The following is a 26,795-nucleotide window of genomic DNA, read 5'->3' as shown; positions in this document are numbered from 1 at the left end:
AATATGCCTCACTCAGTCGCACGGTTATACCGCCATTAAAGAATATCAGAGCGTTGTCCTTCGTGGATTAACCATGAAATGTAGGCGAGAGAAAACTGGCTATGTATAAATTCGCCTGCTGTTTTGACGCTGCTTCGATCACTTACTGCTGATCATAATTGTTTATCTCTTAAAGGATCGTTCACTCATTCTATTTCCGTCATCATCCCAAGGCAGAACCAAAAGAGTTTTGCCCTAAAGGAGATCACACCTTTGTCAATACCACCTTTTGTCCTCACTATTTAAAATTTCAACAAATCAATTATCGTTTGAATGTCAATTCACTTTTCTATGTATATCTCCTGAATATATTTTGACTACATGTGACACAAAATCTATTTAAAACTGTTAGAAAAATAATAAGTTATAAGAGAACTGCAAGCGACTACATAGAGGTACACTAGAGTTACAGAAAATACTTTTCAAAATAATGAGGTCGGTTTCTAGGATCTCAATAATCTGACTGAATTAAGAGGCAAAATCTTTAAAATAATTAAACTTCAGAGACAGAGAGAGATAGAGGCCGCGCGCGAGAGAGACAGAGAGAAGAGAGAGCATATAAGCTTTTAATTTCACCGCTCTTTTTTTTTTTTTTTTAAGCGCACCTTTACAAACACATCAAGAGTCACCACCAACCAGCACCCTCAAGCGACTCTTCCAGTCGTTGGCGCTCTTGTTCTCACTCGCGTAATGGACCCTGGGCGACTGAGCCAAAGTTCCGTCCGAGACTCCGAGTCGAGAGCGACACTCAGTTGCTCGCTGGTTGTTGCCAGTCGGCTGAATCCACGGTTGTGTTCAATCCATTTTATTATCGCTCTTTACTCACTCACAAATTTCCGTTTCCCGATTCTATCAAAATGATATGAAGAAAGCAATCGATCTTATATAATAAAGGCAGTTTTTGGGACTTTCCATACTCGAACAAAACAATAATTAAAAATGGGATTTAATTCTCTGTTTAGCAACGCTTGGTGTTTGCTCTGCAATAGCAAGTGAACGGATTTATCCCACTACAGGTTGTCTTCTCCCGCACATTAAAATGAAACCATTTTCTCGCACAAGCCATTCTTAATCTTTTTTGTTTCCATTTCGCCGCTGCTAATTCCCCTACAGTACTTGTGTCCTTCATGCACAGCATTTCCCGCCCCAGCTCCCATCCGTAATCCCCCATCCATCCCATTCCCAGCCTCCCCGAGTCTCTCTCGTTGCGACAATGCATAAAAATAAAAATCTACAGGTGTCACTCCGCTTCCTCGAACTCGAGTAAAATAAAACTCAATAACCAGAAGCTTTCTATTATGCAAAAACGATATCCACCAGAGATTTTCCCAACAGAATACGCCGGTGATACGAGCACGCACACAAACATATCATGTCAATAATCAATAAGCCACCACACGACTCCCGGAGAGCTTGGGGTTCGGGAGGGCGTGGCGTCCATGCTATGAAGAGGGAGAAGAGGAAGATGAGGAGCAACCCGGAATAGGAGATGCATACTTGAATCGATTCCTGTAAGCACCAGCATATAACCACTTTTTTTCTTTTATTAGAGAAAATGTAAAATATTTTACAATTTTAAAAGTATTACACGCAGAATTTTATCAAAGCATATAACCACTAGGGCATCTGACCAACAATTTATTTGGACGGGTGAAAGAGAAATAATTATCTAAAAAAAAAAAAAACGTGGAGAATGATTTAGTTATCTGAGACAGCAGCAACTACGACAAGTTCACACAAGTTCTTCAGAGCACTGCAAGTTCCCTGAGATACAGTAAATGCAATGCGGAGCGTGGTTTTATAGACTGCTGTAACCTTAGTTTCGTTTATTATATATTCAGAACTAGTTTCATTTGTCTATTAGCAACCACAAGATATACAAAGGTTTGAAGACTCTCTGCCTGCAATCCCTTTCCTGTTGACGTAACTTTCCGGCAAAGCCAGATATCTAAACTATCATCTTCTCTGGAGAAACATTGTCTTACCCAAGTTTCTATTAGTTTATCGCGTCTCCTTGGCCTTTGAATATTTAACTCTATGCAGATTCAAGTGAGCGAGGAGCATCCTTTCATGTAGCCTGCATATTGATACGAGCGTCCATTAGGACTCTTGTATTTTCTTTTCTTCGCCCAAACTCGAAAACTTAGAAGAATAATTGAGGGAGTAACGTGAGGGAACTTTGAAACCAAGGGTGAAACTGAATAGGAAGAAAAACGGAAAGAACTAGAGTACACTCCTTCATACCAGAAGCCGGATCCGGTACAAGCAAACCCTTCTTGTTTTCATTTTTTGGAAAGACGTGAGAATATTTTGGACTTAGCCTCTTTTCCTTTTGTCCCCAAATACCGGCTCGTAGATGGAAAACATTTCTCATTTCTTTCATTTTCATGACATATCAAACGTGATTTATCGCTTGTCATCTTGTCACACCCAGCTACCGGGTATATGCCGAATCCCGAGGGTCAACGACACTTAAAGGGCCAAAACCCCCGTTGCCATTGTATTCTTTTGTATTACAGTCCCCAATCTAATTTGATAGAAGAAGCTATTAGCAGATAGCTGGCTGCCCTCCAGTCGGGAGAATTCACATGTTCCAACGTGAGGTCTGACTGACCTGACCCTTATCCCTTTTTACCTGACCCTTGTCCCTCGCCACTGTTGTCGAAGCCCTCTGCAATCAGCGACTCCACCTCTACACACCTGCATGCCTGCCTACCGACCCGAGGCTCTCGACCCAAGCTAGCATTGTTGTTCTCCTTTCTCCATACCTCTTCCGGCGGCCAATGACCTCTTTCAGGTACCCGCGAAGAATCAGCGGCAGAGATGAAACGATCCAAGACGATCAGTCCTGTTTGAGGAATTCAATCCAGTTTTGGGAGAGACAGGATGCTTCCAGATTCCCCAAAACTGGATATAAATATGGCCTGACCTGGCCCACCAAATTGCATTCCACCCTAGCCAGTTACTTCGGTACTATCCTTACCTGAAGCAGTGTCATGCCCAAAGATTCGGCCTGCCCCTATCCCCATCCTGTGTCTTGATGCTGAACCCAGCTAGTTTCCCCTACAACTGAACTATTTGCAGACCGGATTCTCCCTAGACGTCTGCCCTGATGATCCTTTAGAATTAGTGAATTTGCTTGCAATTAGTTGGCATATTTGCTTTGCTACTGTGCACAATAGTGATAACGTCCCGAGTGCCACAGAGCCAGTCAGTGCTCCTGTAAATCATATCTTCTGATAACCTTATAGAAATTATATTTTGTTAGTGGACAAATTATGTTTACATTCAAGCCTTTGAAAAGTAATTTTAGTGGTTTTCTATAAAAGTTCTTACACTCTCTGTGCATAGCTTGCATACCCACTTGAGTCAGCATAGTCGTTTTTGCACAAGGCATATATTGACAAAAGTCCGATTTTGAATTTCTCATTATAAAACTTAATACCTGGCATCCAGACTATGATAATATTTATATATATACACATACACGAGCTTAATGGCGCATGCTACACTGTGCTGGAACTCAGTGCTGCTCATCATGTCTCCCCTACCCTTCCAACCCCCTACCTACCCTGCTCACACCTGAGGCAGAAAAACGGATTTGTGGGGGGAGGATGGATGTGTCATGTTTCCCCATCCCCTACCTACCCTGTCCCCAGCCAGGTCAGGCAAACAATAATGACCCACTCAGATTTCATTATATTCTATAAATATACACTAGCTCTCCAACCTGGCACTGCCCAGGAAATCTCTGATTACAGCTAATAAACTCTCTCTCTCTTTCTCTCATTCCTGTTAAGATAGTTGCTTATCACCCACCTATCTACTGGTGCTGAACTTGGACTTAAAGGGTTTTAGGAGTGTCACCATTCATCTCAGCAACCTCGAAAACTATGGATCAGACACTAATATCTGTTGTTTTCAGTTATTTTTACATGTCACCCACTTCTCACCCACCTTTCCCAGGGTTGAATTTGGATGTGAGGGGTATTGTGAGTTTCACTATTCATCTCAGCGACCTCAAAAACTATGGATTAGACTCTAATATCTGTAATTTTCTATTATTTTTACATGACACCCCTTCCCAACCCCCTCCTGTGGTTTAGACACCAATATCTGTCGTTTAAGGTTTTATGGCACCCCATTCCAACCGCTTCTCAAATCCCATTCTTATCAGGGCTGAACTTGGACTTCAGTGGTATCAGGAGAGTCACTACTCTTCTCGGCAACCTCAAAAACTATTAATTAGACAATAATATCTGTCGTTTTCTGTAAAATTTACATTTCTCCCTTTCCAACAACTGGCCCCCATTGGTGCCAGTGATGTCTTAATCCCACAGTGGTCATTTCCAGATGGTAAGTAGTATGTATATCAAGTTTGGTTTAAATTGCTCAATGTGTATGTGGAACACACACACACACACACACACAGTGGTAATAATGCATAAAAGTGACTATGTAAATAAAACAATGGCATTATTAAGTGATAGTGAAACTTATACGAAACTGAGGTCTGATCCTACGCAGACAGTGAACTCTCATTTTAGTAAACAAATTAAAGCCATTCTAAAGGGCTTGGACCAATTAATTAAACTGTTTACACCTCAATGCTTCTCCCTACCTTATTTATAAGGCTCAGTCAAGACACAAAATCAATGACCCTATCAGACCAATCATTAGTTCAATAGGTTCAGTTGCGTATGATTTATCTAAATGGCTTGTAAAAGTTCTTACACCTTGTTTAGAAAACATTTCTCAAATGAATGTACAAAAAAAAAAAAAAGTTGACTTTATAAACAAAATGAACAGTTTAAGTTTGAATTTTGGTTTTAATATGGTTAGTTCTGATGTTGTCTTTTTATTTATAAAAGTGCCTGTAGACGATTTACTTGAATTTTTGGATGACGAATTAGTCTTATACGCTTATGTATCAAAGATAGTAAATTTTGTTTTTATGATGAATTTTTTGTACAACAGATTGATATAGCTATTGATAATCCCTTATCTTCTGTCCTTAGCTTTATTTACATGGAATTTTTTGAGACGAAACTCTTACCAAGAATTTTGCCCCAAAAAGTTATATGGTTTAGGTATGTGGATGATATTTTCTGTATTTGGCCATTCACGAACATCGCCAGGAATTTCTGATTGAGCTTAACAATTTAGTCACTTCTATAAAATTTACTGTAGAGGAAGAAAGAAATTGTAATTTGAACTTTCTTGGTGTAACAGTCCATAGTAATGATAAAAGATTCACCTTTTTAGTCTTCCGAAAATCAATTAATATTGCCCCTTTTGTTCATTATTATTCCAATCACCATCAAAATGTTAAATCCTGTTTTTTCTAGAATGTTCTTAAGGGCTCTGCGTGTCTGTAGTCCGCAGTTTATCGACGCCGAGATCAAAACTATTTATGATATTGCCTTGAAATTTAAATACCCAAGGAATTTTTTTTATTTTTTTATTTTTTTAGATGTAGCACGGAAAAGAGACAGAAAAACATTTTATTTAACTGATGGCAAACTTGAATTTAGTAACATAATATTCTCAAATTACTGTAAAATGAAAGGTTTTTAGAAATTCCTAGAATTTTAAAGCTTTTCAACATAAATGTTGTTTCCAGTAACATAAATATATTGCGGACAAACTGGAAAATCACTTTCACAACGAATAAAACAGCGCCAATATTCAGTGAAACTAGTCAAATATCGAAAGCATTATTCGTACATATGAGAGATTTAGATCATCCTATTAACTGGAGTCAGCAAGATCCTTAATGCCGTGTAGCGACACAGTTAAAAGGAATATCATTGAATCTTGTTTCATCAAATCAAATAATGGAGGCGTTCTAAATTTAAGTCTTCGTTTGTTTAAACTCGATGCCTTCATGATTAAAAAAGTTGTAGATAACTATAAGCAACAAAATTAATATATTCAGTTTTATAAATGTTTTTGGACTTTGTATGGCTAAGCTTCCGTTTCTCTTATGGTAAAGTCTGTTTTAGTTTGTGACCGCGTGATCTCCGATTATCATAGATTATCTCTTTGATTTTTACCCTTTTGACTATTAACCATCTGGTATTCTTCATCTTTTTGTTTACCTTATAACTTTCTTTTCAACTGCATTTCATTCGTTCCTTGACAATGTCTTCGCAAAGAAGAAAGCGCTTGGATTTCTGCTTATTTAATGAAGTCACGTGCATCTACTGTGATTTTTTAAGCATATATATGTACATATTATATATATATATATTATATATGTATATATATATATATATATATATATATATATATTAAGTTTAGTTAACCACATCTATCTTTTCAAAGAGCATTACGTATATGTAGCCCTGGATATATTGATGATGAAACAGATAAGAGTAGCTTAGAAAAACGAAAATGAAATATACTGACTATCTATTTGACAATGCATTCAAAGCGGCAAAAAAAAAGACTATAAAAATAGAAAAAGAAACTAATCTTAAGAACTTTGGAGTTAATGTAGCTTGGAAAATTAATAAAACAGTGAAACATGTTCTTACAAAGAAAAAAAATCTTTCCGACAATACTAAAGGACGTACACATAGAAGTCCATGTCAGTCTTGGGATGACTTTCATATTGGTGAGACTGGGAAACATTGGAAACAGGAAAAGCACAGCATAAAAAATGTGGAAGACATGCGCAAGTGAACAGTGGAGGTCTTCTACTGCGCGTTACAGCTCATTCTACCAATGCACTGGAAAGGAATCTCATTGAGTCTAGTCTTAGAAAAGAAAGTTATTGTAAAAATATTAACATTATTCATCATTTCAAAAGGAATTTGTAAAAAGTTTAAATTTTAAGGAATGTTGACGATAAGCAAGGAAAAAGATATCTTCATATTTGTAAACATAGTATTTGACATAAGCTCCAATGAGGTATGTCGCTCCTCTCTCCGACACCTGTCGCGTGTGGAATTTTAGTTACAAAAGGTTCTGGGGTTGTTTGTACTGTGCTGATCTCCCCACCTCCCCCCTTCCCACCCGCCCCCCCCACAAAGCATGTATATTGCGAATCTCCCCCACTAGTATGTGTCAGTCTTTCGTCGACTCTTCAGAATAAAATCGAAACCAGTGAGGACCTACAACCAGTAAGTTATTTCTTCACCTATGGTTCAAATGACACACACACACGTATATATACACACACCACACATATATATATATATCTATATATATATATATATATATATATATATATATATATATATATATATATATATATATATATATATATATATATATATATAAAATATATATATATATATATATATATATATATATATATATATATATATATATATATATATTTCAGTAACACGTACAAGAAATCCATTGTTCACTTGCGTATTTCTTATGCATTTTATATACTGTGCTTTTCTTATTTTCAATGTTTTCCCAGTTTGACCAATATAAAAGTCATCGCAAGACTTACGTGAACTTCTTTGTAAACGTTCTTTAGTGTTGCCGGAAAGTTTTTTTTTTTTGTAAGAACAAGTTTCATTGTTTTTATTGATTTTCGAAGCTACATTAACTCCAAAGTCCTTAAAATGATGCATATCCTTCATATTATTATATGGTAGTACAAGCAGGTTTTTTGTGTTGTAAGTTTCTTTTCTGCTTTATAGACCACACACACACACACACACACACACATACATATATATATATATATATAAGCAAATACCACAGGTGTGTTACAGGCACAAGTTCAATACCAAGCGTTTTCACGTGTTTATCCACGCCTCCTCGGGCACAAAGATGCGTGAATAACCACGCATACTGAACTTCTGCCTGTCATTTCCTGTGGTATTCGCTTGTATACTGAAGTCACGTAGACGTATGTATGTATACACACATATATTATATTACAAATATATATCGTGTATATATCCCGGCTGAAATTCTAAACTTCCTGCTATCATAAATGTTTGGATACCGAACGTTCTGTCATCTGAAAGCCTGGTATCCCTAAAGGCAAGGCAGTAGCACTTCCCACACATCCCCCCCTTACCCCCCCCCCCAGAATGAATTGCGTGCCCGTTAGTAAAACGTAATAATTGTAATACGCACAGAATTATCTCCAAACATCATTAAATTTTTTGCAGTTAGACGATCATGATTCTGTACAGCACTAATATAGCGGACTTTCTATAAGAATATATGGAAAAATTTCGACAGAACTATTGTGAAAGTTGAACTGGCATATTCAGCTTTAAATTAGCATCTTCATTATATATGTAATAATTTATTTCATCCAATAAAGAATAATGACATCACTACATTGTATTGCAGAAAAGGTACATTCCAAGACATTACTAAAACATGAGGTCAGTGTCGGCAGAACATCTATTGTCCGCAGTGGAAGATGAGATATATAGTCATTTTTCATAATCGACACTGAATTCATACTGAATAAAACATTCAAAATCAGCAGAAAAACATGTTTCAATAACTTTTCTGTCATATAACTTCCTGGTCAGCTTAAAATAATCAGAGACCTTGAATTGCTTGTCCAATGGACACATCTCCAAGGGCAGCAATCGCATCATCTGACATTGTTGATCCAATAACATTAATTTTGCTTTCCGTCTAATTTGAGCTCTTCTGAAACTTCCTTTCAGCCGTCACAAAATCTACATAATTCTTAAGACAACTTCCCCTATAGGGGAGTAGAAAAGTCAGTGCATTACTTAAGGTTCTTTGCAGCGTCCCTTCGGCCCCTAGCTGTAACCCCTTTCATTCTTTTTATTCGATCTCTATTGATGTTCTCTTTCTTCCATCTTACTTTCCACCCTCTCCTAACAGTTGTTTCATAGTGCAACCGCAAGGTTTTCCTCCTATTACTCCTTCAAAACTTTGCTGCTTTTGATTTCCCTTTCAGTACTGAATGACCTCATTGGTCCCAGCGCTTGGCTAAAATATTATATTCCTACTAAATTCCTGAAGACAACTTCAAGGTAAGTATGTGTCTCCAGATCTTGCTCCACAAACATTCCGTTGACGAATTCGTCTCTAGCCTTTCCTTGTTATAGAGTAACTGACAAACAACACCATCCCTAAATTAAAGTTGATTAATGTCTGATCCACAATAACAAGAAAATCAGAGTCCGAAACGTATTCGCTTTTGATGAACGTTCTCAAGGCGGCGTTCCTTTCCATGCATTGTGGTTCCTCCTCTTTTTTTTCTTTCCTCAGGAAACTTAGCAGGCGTATCTAAGACTTCTGCTCTTTTTTCTCATGCATTGTTGATGTCCGCATTCTAATCGGTTATAAGTTATTCCAAAATAAACAAGAAGAAAACGCGCCGAAGTTTCTTTGGAGCAATCGAGTTTTGGTATACAACGTATATTACAATATGAGCCCCAGCCATGAAACTTTCAGCCACGTCCCGGTGGTGGCCTGCACTATAGCGTTGCCAGACGCACGATCATGGCTAACCTGAACATTAAATAAAATAAAAACTACTGAGGCTAGGGGGCTGGATTTTGGTATGTTTGATCAACATACCAATTTGCAGCCCTCTAGCATCAGTAGCTTTTAAGATCTGAGGGCGGACAGAAAAGTGCGGACGGACGGACAGACAAACAGCCATCTCAATAGTTTTCTATAATAGAAAACTGAAAAGGAGTTGAGCTCATTTCTGTTTCCAGAGCGTCTATCATAGAAAGCTGCTGATTGAATAAGTGAGCCTAGAAAAAAAAAAGATAAAAAAAAAAAACTTTTATGCTATACTCCTAATGACAGTACAGACGGCCATTTCCACTGAATGTCTAGGACCGAGTCAGCCTCATTTGCTTTTATTTCACCTTTTATCTCTAATGGAAGCTTCGTCAGTAGTGGTCACTGACTATCACCCTTAGATAGAAAACAAGGGACCTAACTGAGTCATTCAACCTCCTCTCTAGTATCTGGAATATAGCATTGGAATATATCACTGGAATATAAGATTTAGGCCAGAGGCCAAGCACTGGTGCCTATGAGGTCATTCGCCGCTGAAAGGGAAATTGAGAATAAAGGAGGTTGTGTAGGTGCAATAGAAGGAAAACCTCGCAGTTGCACAATGAAACAAATGATAGGAGACGGTGGAAAGTATTATAGAAGGAAGAGAATATGAACGGGGGTCTAGTAAAAGGAGTGAAAGGCGTTGGAACCCCGGGCAGAAGGGACGCTATACAAAGAACTTCCAGTGATGCCTACAGTGCATCTGTGAGTCGCACTGATGGCACTATACCCTCGCTACAGAGGCCTCTCTAGTATCTGATCGTCCTTTTGTTGTAAGAGATTCGTACATTCCTCTAAAATTGCCATTCAGAAGTTCAAGCGAAGGTGTACTATTCTCCTTGCAGTTTAATACATTTTTATCTGTTAGTTAAATTATTGATTTGTTTTTCTTTTAAATGAGTGGGGTCTCTTCTTTCTGTATTTCCCTTTTCCGCCTTCTCATTCTTCTAAACGAAGAGTTTTCAACCTTTTCCTCCCCACGTACCCTTTCGGGTAATTGTAATGTCAGTAGTGTACCCCCTTTACTTTGTATAATTTATTGATTTGTTTTTCTTTGAAATGAGTGAAGTCTCTTCTTTCTGTATTTCCCTTTTCCCCCTTCTCATTCTTCTAAACGAAGGGTTTTCAACCTTTTCCTCCCCACGTACCCTTTCGGGTATTTGTAATGTCAGTAATGTATCCCCTTCACTTTGTATAACGTGAAAACAAAACCAACTCAGGAAAACTGTACAGAGGGGAAATAAGTACATAACTCTCCTGATATAACCAATGATATTGTAAACATAAAGAATTCCATGAAAAAATAAAGACAATTTACCTCTGGCTACGCAGTAAATTTTCAAAATCAAAATACATTATTATCACATCAGCTGCAAAGGTAGTTGATGAAATGGCTGAAACGGTTTTCATTAACTATCCTAGTTGGCCGAGGAGCAGTTTTTGCTAAAGCACATGGAAGGTCAAAGGTCGGCATCTAACATTCATTCGAGTGCCATGGGGAGCGCGTACCCCCTGACAAACCGTTGGCGTACCCCAGGTTGAAAACCCTGGTCTAAATGAACACCATATTCTTTGGAAGCTTGAATTCAAATCAGTGGCCTCCGTGGGCTTGTTCCATATGAATAGGTTTCATCCTCGAATAATAATAATAATAATAATAATAATAATAATAATAATAATAATAATAATAATAATAATAATAATAATAATGGCAGACTATCAAGATCCATAGAAATCAGTTGCGTAAAGTGGCGATTCTGCAGCGTCATGAACGATATTCGGAGTGGGTAAATCACAATGAGTATTCAACACAAGTTTGTTTGTCTCTAGTAAACGAGTCTTTGAGACTCCTTTTCCATTTTGGTTGGCAGTGTAATCATACGACTGTCTTCTCATATCTCTGGATATCAACCCTTTTCAGAAATGAAAGTTTAAAAAGGAAACGTCAGTTGTATGGCGTGTTTAAAACCTCCAACGCGTCCTTCATTTATATTAAAACCTTCCCTATTATGCACTCAACAAATTTGAAGCGTAGCACTAATGTACAAGTCGTAATGGAACTTATAAACTTCAATCTTTCGCTGAATAATATGCTTTATTTTCGTACCTCAAAATGCTAACGAATTTCAGGCAGAAAGAAACACTACAACACCATTTGTAACTCCCCCTCGAGAGAATTACAGTAAGTTGCTGTGGTTTCTCCATTCAGTCAAAAGTGTAAGAGATCCTTCCAATGTTGCCACTCTCTCACTATTCTCATCGCAGATTAGTGATATTTTTCTCACATCACCAGAACAATGTAATTAATGTAAAAATTTAAAAATTCAGCATTCAGTAGACGAGGTTCTTTTTAAATATTTTCCTGGTCTTACTTTGTCAAAAAAGAAAATTGAAGGCTGGAGACCCACATTTTCTTAAAAGAGCATTTCTAGTCAAAACCTTTGTCATTCGAGGCAATCCGTTGCGGAAGCTACACCGGGCAGAAAGGAAATAGTGTATGAAGATACCAGCCTCTATCATCGGATCACATATATACTGAGCAGACTAAGAAAAACAGGAAGTTAAGATTCCGAGCGGCAAACATGTTTGCGTGAATTCAGGTAATCACTATCGGTAGTATTCCTTGTGTATGTGTGTTGTATGTATGTATGTATAGTCTGTATGTATATATATATATATATATATATAGTATTCATATGTGAATATATACATACTATTTTTTATACAACTATATATATATATACATATATACATACATACCTACATATATATATATATATATATATATAAATATATATACTATATATATATATATATATATATATATATGTATGTATATGTGTGTGTGTGTGTGTGTGTGTGTAAGTGTGTGTGTGTGTTTGTCCCAAAATTTGTCCCAAAAGTTTAGCAACATAGGCTATATATTTAACACTATAATTGTCGTTTAAATCCGGCTTATTAATTAGTTTTTAAGCTGCTGTATGTAAGGGAAGTGAAGCATAAAAATAAACGTTTCCTGCTTAGAATTGTCAAAAGCCTCTTGCGGCGAATGTGTTAGAAAATATTGAGAACTAAACGGATCTCATTTTGAACATTTACTGTATGTGCAGGTCGTCTGGTTCCATAGGAAAAGTAACTCCATCATAGGATTTTAACAAATTTAATCTATCAATTATAAGTAAGTTTATCATTTACAGAATATGTTCAAAATGACATCCGTTTACTTCTCAACATTTTCTAACACATTCACCGCAAGACTTTTCCATAATCTAAGTTGAGAACTATTTGTTTTCATGCTTCAGTTCCTTTGCATACAGAAGCACCAGCTCTATTCTTCCAGCTCTCATCAACTTAGATAAATCGACTTTACACAAGTTAATTTAATATCATATGGTGCCAGACTTTGGGGACATCCTTTATAGTATATATATATATATATATATATATATATATATATATATATATATATATATATGTGTGTGTGTGTGTGTGTGTGTGTGTGTATACATAAAATAGTGGGGGATACATATATATAATATATATAGATTATATATATAATATATATAGAGAGAGAGAGAGAGAGAGAGAGAGAGATGAGAGAGAGAGAGACGAGAGAGAGAGAGAGAGAGAGAGAGAGAGAGAGAGAGAGAAGCAGATGTGAGCAGTGATAACTAACCTTTCATTAGCACACTAAAGAAAATATCAATATCACCAAACAAAATAGCTGACGAAGTATCTGGATTTGATGAACATCGACTGACTTTTTAAAATAATTCCCCAAATGAATTTGTAGTTCTAGAAAGTAGCAATGAAGCAGAAAATTAATAATGACTGGTCAACATCAGGAATGTCTATGAATCTGCTAGACAAAAACACTGAAGCACAGACCAAAATAAAGGGCACATGTGTACAAATTTCAGGGAGTGGATGAAGAGCGCAAAATAAATATAACGTGCCCATGACTGAGGTCTAGATAATGACGGTAAACGGAGATCAAGCGGAGAAACGGTGACTAAGAAAGGAATAAGTTCAGTGTTCTTTCCCCGCGGCAATTGTCATCAAGTGGGTTACCCAAGAGCAAGAATCGATGACATTTGAATAAACAGGCTGATGATGCTGACAAAGCCACCTATTGAGGGAGTGGCATTAGCACTGATGTCAGTGTATCCCGCTCCTGCAACAGGAGAGAAGAGTCAATAATATAATAATAAGAAAGATACCAATGGACGGAACATTTTTGAGAAGTCATGAGTAAGAGATATGAGGGGGACAACCCGACAGATATACCGGAAGCTGAAAAAGACCTGAATGTACTTTGGGATTCATTCACACTTTGTGAAGTGGAATCAATAATAGCAAACCACAGATAATGCGCGCGTTCAGCACATTTCCTTTAATGGCAGGAAGCAAAAATCACAACAATTGTGATGTTCAGTTGACACTCCAGGACTCCTTCCCTGTCTTCTGATGAACGTTGGACCCTCCATGGGACAGTTCCTCTGTTTCACAGGGCAAAAAAAAGAGCCTGCTCATGAGGCTATCAAATACTCCTCCCCGTGCCAGCGCAATACTGGTTTACCTGAGACAATAATTGTTTTTCGCAGTATTGCAATAAAGACACTATGTCAAATGAATTGTTTCACGCTCGTTGAAATCCGATAAACGTGGGATAGTAACAGTGCAGTGGCCGCACCCTTTTCGACAACTGAAAAATTGTCCCGGAAAAAGTGAAATTCTAGTTGGTGAGGCATCTTTGACCTCTTCCGACGTCACTGCTGACGCATGCGCAGCAGCAGCAGCAGACCTCGCGAGCTCTTTGGAGGACTGAAGTCAAGCGGTATTTTGGAGTTGGAGGTTGAGAACGACTTTGCCTCTTGAATTGTGTCTGTAAAGAAGAGGCGAGTGAGCGTTTTCACTTTCAGCAATTTCCCCAGCCTTAAAGGGGAAGCGGGAACTCTTAAAGAGGGAAGCTCCCGCGCACCTGCACGAACCCCGCATTCAATCGTCAAGATATTCACTCGTAAGTCAGAGATCATCTATTTCATTAGGAAAAGTGTCGATACAGTTGACCCTTGGAAAGCACATGACGCCAGACATTCATCTGTTATTGGTTTCACCTCTGAATTCACGACTGTTGTCTTAGAATCCTTATCACACCACAAGAAATACCTCCTTCCATCATAAACAAAACAAGTAGAAAATGCCCCGAAGTTTCTTCGGCGCAATCGAATTTTCTATACAGCGTATAATTAAGGCCACCGAAAATATTTTTATCTTTCGGTGGTCTCGGTATAATGCCGTATGAACCGCGGACCATGAAACTCTCAGCCGGCCGTGGTAGCCTGTGTTGTTGCATTGTCAGACACACGATCATGGCTAACTTTAACCTTAAATGAAATGAAAAACTACTGAGGCTAGAGGGCTGCAAATTGGTATGTTATCATCCACCCTTCAATCATCAAACATACCAAATTGCAGCCCTCTAGCATCAGTAGTTTTTATTTCATTTAAGGTTAAAGTTAGCCATGATCGTGCGTCTGACAATGCAACAACACAGGCTACCACGGCCGGCTGAGAGTTTAAGATCTGAGGGCGGACAGAAAAAGTGCGAACAGAAAAAAAGTGTGGACAGAAAAAGAGCGGACGGACAGACAAAGCCATCTCAACAGTTTTCTTTTCCAGAAAACTGAATAGGGAAATTTCATGCACCGGAGCTTGCTGACAATCACCACTTAACATGCATGACTGATGCCGATTTACTAATACGGCTTATCAATACGAAAATGGTCAGCAGGATACGCGATAATAGAATTCATTGTTTTCGCACTCTTCATTTTATTTGTTTCTTCCCCCGTAACTATATTGTTATTCTTGTATTGCACGATCTCTTATGCTTCTAATTTACTTCCATTATATGCTTTCATATCTTTCATCAAAATATTCCCGTTGCCCTTTCAAGCGCACTTAAAGGTCGGCAACCCCACCAAGATCACAAATGCAACTTGATTCCTATAGACCAGGACCCCACAAGAGGTAATAATGGCGCATTACTCTTCTTATTAAAATAAATGCTTGCGACCTGGCTGTCTGGAGCGTGAGGAGATTTTATTCGTCTTTTTTTTTTTATTTTTTCTTTTATTATTTCCATCTTTTATTAAGGGAATGTTTTCCTCATTTAGGGCCATGTAAATTTACACCTGGCGTAAATTTTCGTTAGAGTTCTTACGCATTTGACTCGGTCATTTCTCAATTATAGATACCATTACGAAATTCAGTATCAAGCGAAAGGTCATCATCCGGATATCTATATATATATATATATATATATATATATATATATATATATATATATATATATATATATATATATATATACATATGAGTGAGATTGCAAGCCCAATCGCCATCTTCAACCTGACTGAGACCCACCAAAGTCTATCAATGATCAGAAAGTACACAATTGAGTTCTTTGGTCGTTCAAAGGCACAAATGGCTTTAAATAAGGGTGCGTAAATTGTTGTCTCTCCCTGAATTTAAATCAATACCGACTCGCTTTGTGTCTCTTTGTCAATTCAGTTAAACTATAGTTGACTGCTCCGAGGGTTCATAGAACGTCGGAGAAAGTGACGTTGACTATGGATACAGAATCTCGTGTTCCAAGTCAGAGGTCGACTTGGTGGGGTTGAAAAAGGGCATCATTGTTCTTGTTGAAATGAGATAAGGCAACAATACGTAATTGCAAGAATTAACAATTAAAAAATGCGCCAATGTTTCTTCGGCGCAATCGAGTTTTCTATACAGTGTATAATGTCGTATAAGCCACAGCCCATGAAACTCAGTCATGGTTTGGTGGTGACCTCAGCCATGGCCCATGAAACTCTTAGCCGCGGCCAGTCAAACTTAGCCACGGTCAGGAAGTGGTCTATGTTGTTGGTACGTATACCTATAGCGGTGCCAAAAGGGCGATTATGGCTAACTTTAACCTTAAATACAATCAAAACTACTGAGGGATCTGACTGTTTGGACTGACACAAGAAGAGCAGATCGCTGGGGTCAAGTGGTTGTTATGACAGTTGAGTGAGACGTTTAAGGGTTAAGGGAAAAGTTGTATACAGAATATATTATGGGCTACGAGAAAGCTTCTGGCGAATATAGTTATCATTAACATTAATATTGCTACCAATATTATTCAAAATGTGCCAACATTCCTCAATAACAAGTCACTGAATGTTACAAAGTAACATTCAGTGAATGTTAAAGGTATAACTGAAAAAGACTAATGCCAAAAAATTCGAAAAAACGATCAACAATAGGTGCAAATATATTATATATATATATATATATTATATTATATATATATATATATATATATATATATGTATATATATATGTATGTAATATATATATATAAATATATATAATATATATATATATATATATAGTATATATACATATATATATATGTATATATTATATATATATATAGATATTTATATTTGTAATATATATATATATTATATATGTGTGTGTGTGTGTGTGTGTGTTTGTGTGTGTATATGAACAGAGAGTAAATAAGAAAAAACTTAGATAATGGTATATTGTACAGTACTTTAAAGTCATCTCACAGGTTTTCCTCAGCAAACAAATCTTTATTTTTAGCGCACTTGACATTCGTTTATCCTACACTACCCACTGGCACCTACTTCCATTTCCCATAAGCTGCTTTCATACTGCTTTCAACCTCAGCTTCATACCATCTTCCTGACTTAAAAGTATATCCTCAGTATTTGAAATTCTCTGCATGTTATAACTATAATTTTCTGTCTTGTAAAAGCAATCTTTTCCCTCCCTGCTTGCTGGACACCATCGCCTCACTTTTACCTACATTTACCTTCGTACCACTCTCTGGCCGTTCTTTGCTATGATTCTTCAGTCCCTTCTGTAATCACCAGACCACCTGCATATAACAATTCCCATAGACTTTCTTTCCTGATTCCTTCATCAGGTATATCCATAACCAGTGCAAAGAGGAATGGGATAGGCGCCAACCCTTGATGTCAGCAACTCTATCTACAAACTTTTCTGTTCTGCCACAGGCAGTAACTGTTCTTGTCTTTGTTCTTCTATACATTATTTCAACCAATTTACCCAAATTTCCTGACATTTCCACTTTCTTCAACACTTACACAATACTTCCCTTGGTATTCTATCAAATACTTTCTGAAAGTCCATACGTGCATAATAGGTATTCAACTGACGAGTATCAGCATCAATATAGAAGTAGCAAGATTCTTTCACATTGCTCAGTTTCATAGTGCACAGTGTGAGAATATGGCATCTCGCCAGTATATGGATACCAACACTTCGCAATATGTAACAAGTTACCAACGGTGGTGGCGGATGTTCTCTGCTGAAAGAAAACTTATGGAAGACGGCCAAGCAAGATTCTCTTTTTGGATCGTCTAAGCCATAAAGATCATTGTTGGGGAACACAGAGCCACCACTAAGCAATCTAGTCTAAGAGACAAATATTCCAGAAGGGTTCCAGAGACGGTAATAACAATCCATTTATACTAAATCAAAACAACTCAAGCACGAACCAGTTTCATCTCAGGAGATATAAGAAGTTTTCTGGCAACATTATCTCATCCGTTTATATGCGTTGTGGAAAAAGTAGGAACCGATGCCAACTTCCAGTAAAGTAGAATATTCCGAATCATTAGGTAAATGTTCATCCGTGAACAGAATATAGATATTGGAGGCATGGTATACGGTCGGTTAATAAATCAAGCCATAGTTCTTTTCTGGAACTTAGCCTCATTTGCCACTGACGCTGAATTGTAGGAAAAAAAAGCTAAGGAAAAATAGTCATCCATTAAAGTATGACACTGAAAGTCAAGCAAATTTGTCTCGGGGCTTCGAGCATTTGAGAGAATAAGCTTAAATTTATTTTCACTAAAAAAAAAAAAAAAAAAAAAAAAAAAAAAAAATAATAGTTATATATATATATATATAGATATATATATATATAATATATATATATATATATATATATATATATTTATAAATATATATAGTATATGTGTGTGTGTGTATGTGTGTGTGGTGTGTGTGTGTGTGTAGTGTGTGTGTGTGTGTGTATACTCTAACTGTGCAACTTAAAACAAAGAGAAAGACCACATCCAGAGTACAAGAAACCCTTTAAAATGCCGTATCAGCAAAAGATTAAGTACTGAAGAAAGTATTTTAATAAAAATAATGATAGTAATAATTAACACAAGCCGCACACCTGATAAAAGAAAAGAGCAAAAGAACCCCACACAAAAGAATTAAGACGTCTATGGTTTAAAGGTTGTGGCACAACCAAAGGTCTGGCATGGATAATTGATCACCGTTCAAAGCAAGGATTATAGGATAACCCAGCTACACAACTGGCAGCGAAAACTTCCCCTTCATCACGCAAAGCGAAACAGGAATCAGAGGGGGATGTCTGGTGATGTCATGAAGAAGGAAATGTGTTGAGAAAGAGATTAAAACAAGTCTTGTTTGGGAATATGTTGATGTAAGAGTGACCGATTCTACGTCAAAAAGGGTCTTGAGCAAATGTGTTTTATGCCTCCATGATTGGATGGACTGAACTAAATTGAACTGACAATAGAGTTTAGGCCAAATGCCAAACAGTGGGACCTATGAAGTCATTCATAGATCATAGGAATAGAAGTTTAGTACAAGGAATGAAATGAGTTGCAGCCAAGGGCCGAAGGGACGCTGCAAAGAACCTGCAGTAATGATTAGATGGAGCGATGAGAGAAATTCAGGAAAGGACAGAGTATGCAGATGGAAGTTTATAGGATAAGACAAGGGTTCTCTAACAGAATTGTGAAGCAGCTGATGTCTCCAGACGATATTGTTAGCATGAGATAGTCAGGAAAATCTGCATAAGATTATGATGGCAAATGTGGCCAGGAAGCTTAAGCAATGACCGTTTCCAGAGATGGTGGGAAAGCGGAGGTGATCGATGTCTATAGGAACTTGAAAGCAAATGTAAGTGCTGAACTTATGACGAGAGAACAGGTGCACCAAGGAACAGTCAAACAAAAATGGTAGAAAGTATTCTGAAAAAAATTTAAATGGAAGAGAAGACGAGGGTCTGTAGAGGCAAAAGTTGTATGTGAAAATGATATTTGGAAACTAAATACATGCAAGCAAAAGCTAAATATTGAGCTTTCGATCGGCCATTCAACGCTAAAGATAGTGAAAAGCGGGAGTTGGAATGGTTGGACAGCGAGATAAAGAGATCCAGGAAATAGAGGAGATGAAGGTGGCACCGAAAAGAAACCCTCGATATTTGAACTAAGAAGTAACAGTTAGAGAAGTTGCACAGCTAGACTGACGAAGGATGCAGGAATGAAGGTAAAGCAAAAGGCTAAAAATGTAGGTGCAGCTAGGGGTTCGAAAGGATGCTGTAACTACTGAGATGAATGATCAGGTATCTGTGTAATGAGTGAGAACGATATGGTAAAAGGACCTCGTCAGAAGATTTTGAGGCCACCTTGCCACGTGTCGAATGGAGGGTTGTTTCTGTGTCTGTTGATAAGATACGATAATCTATAGGAATTATTAATTCACGAATACTGACTTCCTAAGTAATTTTATCTTATTTTTTTCGCATATTTCCTTAACTGCACATTTTATACTCAAACCCAGTATCGTCATTCGTCAACAACAAAAACTTACACTCACTCTCTTAATTAACGATATTAGGTTATGGAGACTTTACTCTCTGCCCAAGAAAAATACCTGCTTCCCACTCAACCGTCCTTGCCCTGACGGTGCGACATCTGTTGGGTGCTTAATTAGTTACTTATTCAACTGCTTCGGGGTTTCAAAGTCGCGGATTCGTGTTCACTCTCTGGATCAGCGGAGGGAATGAACTATTGTGCGCGATAGTACGTCACGTATTTCAGAAGCGTTGGAAGGAAAGACAGGGAGATGAGAAGGGCTTCCAGGTCGTGCAGAAGTGTTAGAACGGAAGGGGCTTAATATCGATAAAGTGCACAAAAGTGTTCACAATTGATGTGAGCGGAACAGTGAGCGTTGGGAGGTCGATGTGTCGCTGATGTAGGTGCCCTCTGTCTAGTGTCTAATGCCTCTGATACTGTGGAAGTTTTAACACATTATAATAACCAATGTTAATAAAAAAAAATCAAAATAGGCTTACATAAATTGTATTGAATATAGAAGTTAGGCGAAAGGCCAAGGACTGGGACTCATGAGGTCTTTCAGCGTTGAAACTGAAATTGACAGTAAAAGGTTTGAGAAGTGTAAATGGAAGAAAACCTTAAAGCAGTTGCACTATGTATCGAGTGTTAGGAGAGGGGGGATAGAATGATGGAAGAAAGAGAATATAAAAGGAGTTACGGTAAAAGGAACAAAAGAGGCTGCAGCTAGGGGCCGAGGGCACGCTGCAAAGAGCCTTCAGTAATGTCCATGCGGTGCACAGTCGTGCATTGAAGACATATTTGCATAATTGTTATACAAAGTAAATACATCAAAGGATGAACATGAATATGTCGTAATATCCTAAATGCGCTAGAAATATTTATAAGTAAATGACTTTACAAAGAGGCTTCTGAAACAATTAGACACGACTCTTAAATCTAATCAAGTGGTAAATTTTCCGTGTCCTTTCTAAATGCTATGTCTGCTCTATAGAATAAAAATAAGGTAAAAAAAAGAAAATATTTAAATAGTTAATGAGAGAAATTCTTATTAACCGAAGTTTTAAGGAAAACAATACATCTTATGCGTTAAGTAGCTGAAATATTGTGACCCTTATTGAAACCAACTTGAAGACTTCTTTCTTTGAATACATCTTCCTTATTATTATAACGAGCTTGATGGCGCAAGCTACGCTGCGCTGAAACCCGGCGCTGCCTGTCATGTCTCCTCTACGCTCCCAATCCCCAGCCTACCCACCTCCAGGTTTGCAGGAGGAGAGTGGATGTGTCATGTCTCTCCTACCCTCCCGATCCCCAGCCTACCCACCCCTACCCGGGCCGGACAAACAAGATCCATCGGTTTTATTACTACGTATAGGTAGGCACTAGCAGAGGGTTCCCTAGCCGGCTGAAAGGTCCTGATCTTTTTCTTATTTAAAACGATGATGCTCCGAATAAAAATTCGGAGAGAAGCGAGCTCTCACACATACTAGAGAAAGTGTACAGTTTCAAAACAGACTTGTCTAATCAGGAAGGACAAAACAGAAGAAGATTCTTTTACACTTATAACCAACTGTATCCTGGATTTGAATAGAACCCACGATTATAGCTGAAATTATTGTCTCCTCAATCATTTTACCGATCTTCTACTACGTGCGTTGAGATCATAAAAAGGAATACAATATTTGAATTACATACACACGTCATTTCACTATAAAGTACACAATTGTAATGATTATCGAATAGTGAATGAATAGTGATAATATTACTGAAGATTGCTTCCCGCCTTCCGGTTGAAGTAGACAAACAATTTTACATAGACCGTCACACTTCTCTTCAGTTGTTAAAGCCGACTTCATTTCTCCTCAGTGAAGAGATTCCAAAATCTTATTTTATGTTTATCCGGTGCGCTGGGATGTATCCGTTTATGCGTTGATAGGACATTGTACAGAGCCTTACTCCTCGATGTAGGATAATTATCATCTGTACTTTTTTGTTTCGCCCTTTAAGCAAATCGTGACACACTCAAACACTGGAGTTCCCCGATCAACGGTAAGGCGTTACCGAAAAAATTTAAACAAAAACAACAACAAACACACACAAACACCTGGAAAGTGAGCCTTGGACGGAGACAATTCAGCTATGATTCGATAAGATCAGAAAAGGCGACCCAGGTAGATTCAAATGGTGTGAAATTCCTGTAGAGATGAACATAGGAGGGAGACTGGAAATCGAAGGAGGGGTCACTGGAAGGGATCTGGAATCTGATTTCGGCGGTTGGAGGCGATTCTGCTCGACTGCATCCGCTCTTCTTCTGTATTATATTATATGTTCCCCATTTCTTTAGTCTTCCATGTGAATGACTGTGTATACCATCATTAGATGGCAACAGTTCCCCCCAGGAGGCTGATCAAATCGTTGAAGTACGTTCAACGATGATTCCGTTTTAATCTGGAAGGGATCAATGGGCTGTTCCCTCCGAAAAAAGAAGTACTATATCTTAGTTTTACCAGACCACTGAGCTGATTATCAGCTCTCCTAGGGCTGACCCGAAGGATTAGATATTTTTACGTGGCTGGGAAACAATTGGTCACCTAGCAACGGGACCTGCAGCTTATTGTGGGATCCGAACCACACTATATCGAGAAATGAATTTCTATCACCAGAAATAAATTTCTCTGTTTCCGCGTTGGCCGAGCCGGGATTCGAACTTCGGACCACCGAATTGGCAGCCCAGCGCGAAAACCACTCGTCCAGCAAGGAACTTGTTCCCTCCGAAGATGGACATCTCTTCAAGTGGGGCAAGGTCACGACCCAATGCCCATTTCCGGCCTCGACCCAAAGAAGAAGAAAAAGGAAGGGAGAAAGAAGGGCTGGCTTAAATGCAAAGGAAGCATTTAAAGGCAGAACAAGTAAAAATAGAAAAACGCTGAAGTTTCTTCGGAGTGATCAAGTTTTCTGTACAGTGTATAATGCTGTATGAAACTCTCAGCCACGGCCCATGGCATCCTCAACCGTGGCTCATGAAACTTTCAGTCACAGCTCAGTGGTGGCCTGTGTTTATAGCACCTATACCGGTGACAGACGCATGATCTTGGCTAACTTTAACCTTAAATAAAATAAAGACTACTGAGGTTAGAGGGCTGCAATTTGATGTTTGGAGTGTGGATGATCAACGTATCAATTTGCAACCCTCTAGCCCCAGTAGTTTTAAAGATGTAAGGGCAGACAGAAAAAGTGCAGACGGACAGGCAAATAGCCATCTCAATACATTTCTTTTATAGAATACTAAAAAGGTTAAAGAATGTGGAAAACCAGAAGCTAAAAAAGACTTCAGAAGGCTGACAGTGAAAGGGAAGAGCCAGTGAACCGTGTAATCCGAAGTTTCCTGTTTCGTCAGAGTAAATGTGGGAAGAGATGGCATATCGGGTATCACAAGTCAATCTTGAGATGATCAGTGTTTATTCGATGATACTCAATGGTCATTCTGAAACTGTCAACAGTCACTGAAGATAACCGATGGTCACTCTGAAAATAACCCAAAGTCATTCTGAAAATGAACCTAAGTCATTTTGAAATTGACCCAGTCATTCTGAAAATGGCCCAAAGTCATTCTGAAAATTGCCAAAAGTCATTCTGAAAATGACTCAAAGTGATTCTGAAAATTACCCAAAGTCATTCTGAAAATAAAGCAAAATTATTCTAAAAAATTACTCAAAGTTATGATGAATATGAACCATAGTCATTCTGGAAATGACCCAAAGTCATTCTGAAAATGGCCCATAGTCATTCTGAAAATGACCAATAGTCGTTATGAAAAAATTATCCATAGTCATTCTGAAAATGACCAATAAGTCATTATGAAAATCACCCATGGTCATTCTGAAAATGACCCAACGTCATTCTGAAAATGACATAAAAGTCATTCTGAAAATGACCCATAATCATTCTGAAAATTACCCAAAGTCACTCTGAAAATGACTGAAAGTCATTCTGAAAATGACCCAAAGTCATTCTGAAAATGACCCATAATCATTCTGAAAATGACTCAGTCATTCTGAGAATTATTCATAATCATTCTGAAAATGACCCAAAGTTATTCTGAAAATGACCCATAATCATTCTGGAAATGACTCAAAGTCATTCTGAAAATGACCCAAAGTCATTCTGAAAATGACCCAAAGTCATTCTGAAAATGACCCAAAGTCATTCTGAAAATGACTCAAATATCATTCTGATAATTACCCATAATCATTCTGAAAATGACCCGTCATTTTGAAATTGACCCAAAATCATTCTGAAAATAACCCATAATCATTCTGAAAATGACTCAAAGTCATTCCAAAAATGACCCATAATAATTCTGAAAAGACCCAAAGTCATTCTGAAAATATCCCAAAATCATTCTGAAAATGACCCAACATCATTCTGAAAATGACCCAAAGTCATTCTGAAAATGGCCCAAAGTCATTCTGAAAATGACCCAACATCATTCTGAAAATGACCCAAAGTCATTCTGAAAATGGCCCAAAGTAATTCTGAAAATGACCCATAATCATTCTGAAAATGACTGAAAGTCATTCTGAAAATGACCCAAAGTCACTGAAAATGACCCAACATCAGTCTGAAAATCACCAAAAGTCATTCTGAAAATGACAAATAGTCATTCTGAAAATGACCCAAAGTCATTCTGAAAATGACCTATAGTCATTCTGAAAATGACCCAAAGTCATTCTGAAAATGAACCAACGTCATTCTGCTGATTCTGAACATGAGTACTAACTAATTTGCACTCAAAAGATTCTTGTTTAATCTAATCGTAATGGACACCATCCACGGTTAACCACAAACTAATAGACACATACTATCCCACATAAACCTAATAACGGGGTTATATCCTACATAACGGGGTTTCTGTTAACCAACTAGACGTTGTCCTTCGGTTGGTAACCGTTGAGCACAATGACCTTCCAATATAAAGACAACAAATATATCCGATTATCGAGTATCCCATGATAAGCGGGAAGAACCGGTTGTCCGGATGGGTAAGCACTAAATGAGATGAGACTAAAAAAATGCCTAGAAATTGTTAGGGAATTCTTGGTGCGAGATTAATAGCAGACGAGAAATATGTTGAATTAAACATCACAAAAATAAATAAATAAATAAATAAATAAAAAAACACAAATCGCAAGATTGGTGACTGCTATAAAACTTGTTTGTTGTTTGTTTTTCCTTTCCTTTACCGTATCTTTTTCTTTTTCAGTTGGATGTACTGATGATGGTAAAGGGGACGTGGAAGCCTTTCTGTAACACACCTCATAGAATGAAAGATGATTAGTGATGAAAAGAAGTAAAATTGGGGAAAAGGTGTATGTATCTGTACGTTGTAATAATAACTTAAGACATAAAGTATATTCAATGATAAAAGCAAAAAACAATAACAGGTACACGAAAGGAAAGGTTAAATACATTAAACAGAGAAAACTGGTATCTATCTGAATGGCTACAAAAAGGCGACAGGTATCTAAAAGGCTGAAAACAGAGAACTAAAAGCAAGTAATCTTAAAGGTTAAAAAGAAAAACTGAGACAACAGATATTTGAGCAGTCAAACACGAAATGAAAAATAACACGAATTTGAAAGTCTATAAATTCTAAAGGTAACAGATATCTGAAAGATGAAAAACAAGGTAATATATGTCTGCAAAACAAGAATAAAAATCAAATGAAAGGCTAATAAAAAAGGAGGCAATTGGGTGCATGAACACCTAATTAAAACAAGTTTTAGAAAATTACACATGTATCTGTATGGATAGAAAAATAGGCATCTAAAAGCTCAAAAAGTCTAAAAGGTAAAAAAAAGAAATTGAACACAAAAGGAACATCCATATATAGCTAAATAAAACCTGAAGACAACAGGGTCCTCTACAGCTGAAAAGAATGAGGCTAAAGACAACGGTTGCTGTATGGCTAAAAAATCCCAAAGACAACTGGGTCCTGCATATCTGAAAAAAGCTGAAAACATCAGGGACCTGTATGGTCGTAAAATGTTAAAGACAACAGGGACCTGTATTGCTATAATAGCTAAAGACAACAGGGACCTCTATAGCTAAACAAAAATAAATAAATAAAGAAAAAAGGGGGTAAATACGACTTGGATCTGCATACCTGAATGAAAGCTAAAGCCAACTGCGACCTGTATAGCTAAAGATAAGCTTAACAATAAGGACCTGTTTTCCTTAAAAAAAAAAAAAAAAAAAAAAAAAAAAAAAAAAAAAAAAAAAAAAAAAAAAAGCTGATACACAAGAACCTGTTTTGTCAAAAAAAAAGAAAGCTAAAGACAACAAGAACCTGTTATGCTAAAAAAAAAAAAAAAAAAAAAAAAGCTAATGACAAGAGGGTGGGGGACCTACATATCTGAATAAAAGCAAAGACAACTGCGACCTGTATAACTAAAGATAAGCTAAAAAAAAAAACAGGGACCTCTTTTGCTA

General features: G+C 37.4%; 1 protein-coding gene across 8 annotated transcripts in view; it reads right to left on the bottom strand.

The window, feature by feature from the left end:
- Positions 1-26,795, bottom strand: part of LOC135209028 (septin-2-like) — a 205,222-nt gene that overhangs the window by 136,735 nt on the left and 41,692 nt on the right. For 3 of the 8 annotated variants that reach the window (XM_064241563.1, XM_064241569.1, XM_064241570.1), the window contains exons 1-2: positions 645-773; positions 1-384 (exon numbers count right to left, since the gene is read on the bottom strand). The exon at positions 1-384 is cut by the window's left edge and continues 84 nt beyond it. The exons of 1 other annotated variant lie outside the window; for it this stretch is intronic. The gene's annotated coding sequence lies outside the window, so the exon portion shown is untranslated. Of the gene's footprint in view, positions 385-644; positions 798-26,795 lie in introns of those variants that run through there. 4 more of the 8 variants (XM_064241564.1, XM_064241566.1, XM_064241565.1 and 1 more) reach the window with 4 other exon arrangements.

The sequence above is a fragment of the Macrobrachium nipponense genome, chromosome 37 (assembly GCF_015104395.2).
Source record: "Macrobrachium nipponense isolate FS-2020 chromosome 37, ASM1510439v2, whole genome shotgun sequence".
NCBI lineage: Eukaryota > Metazoa > Arthropoda > Malacostraca > Decapoda > Palaemonidae > Macrobrachium > Macrobrachium nipponense.
The sequence above is the reverse complement of the archived record's forward strand: the minus strand, read 5'-3'. Positions and strand labels throughout refer to the sequence as shown.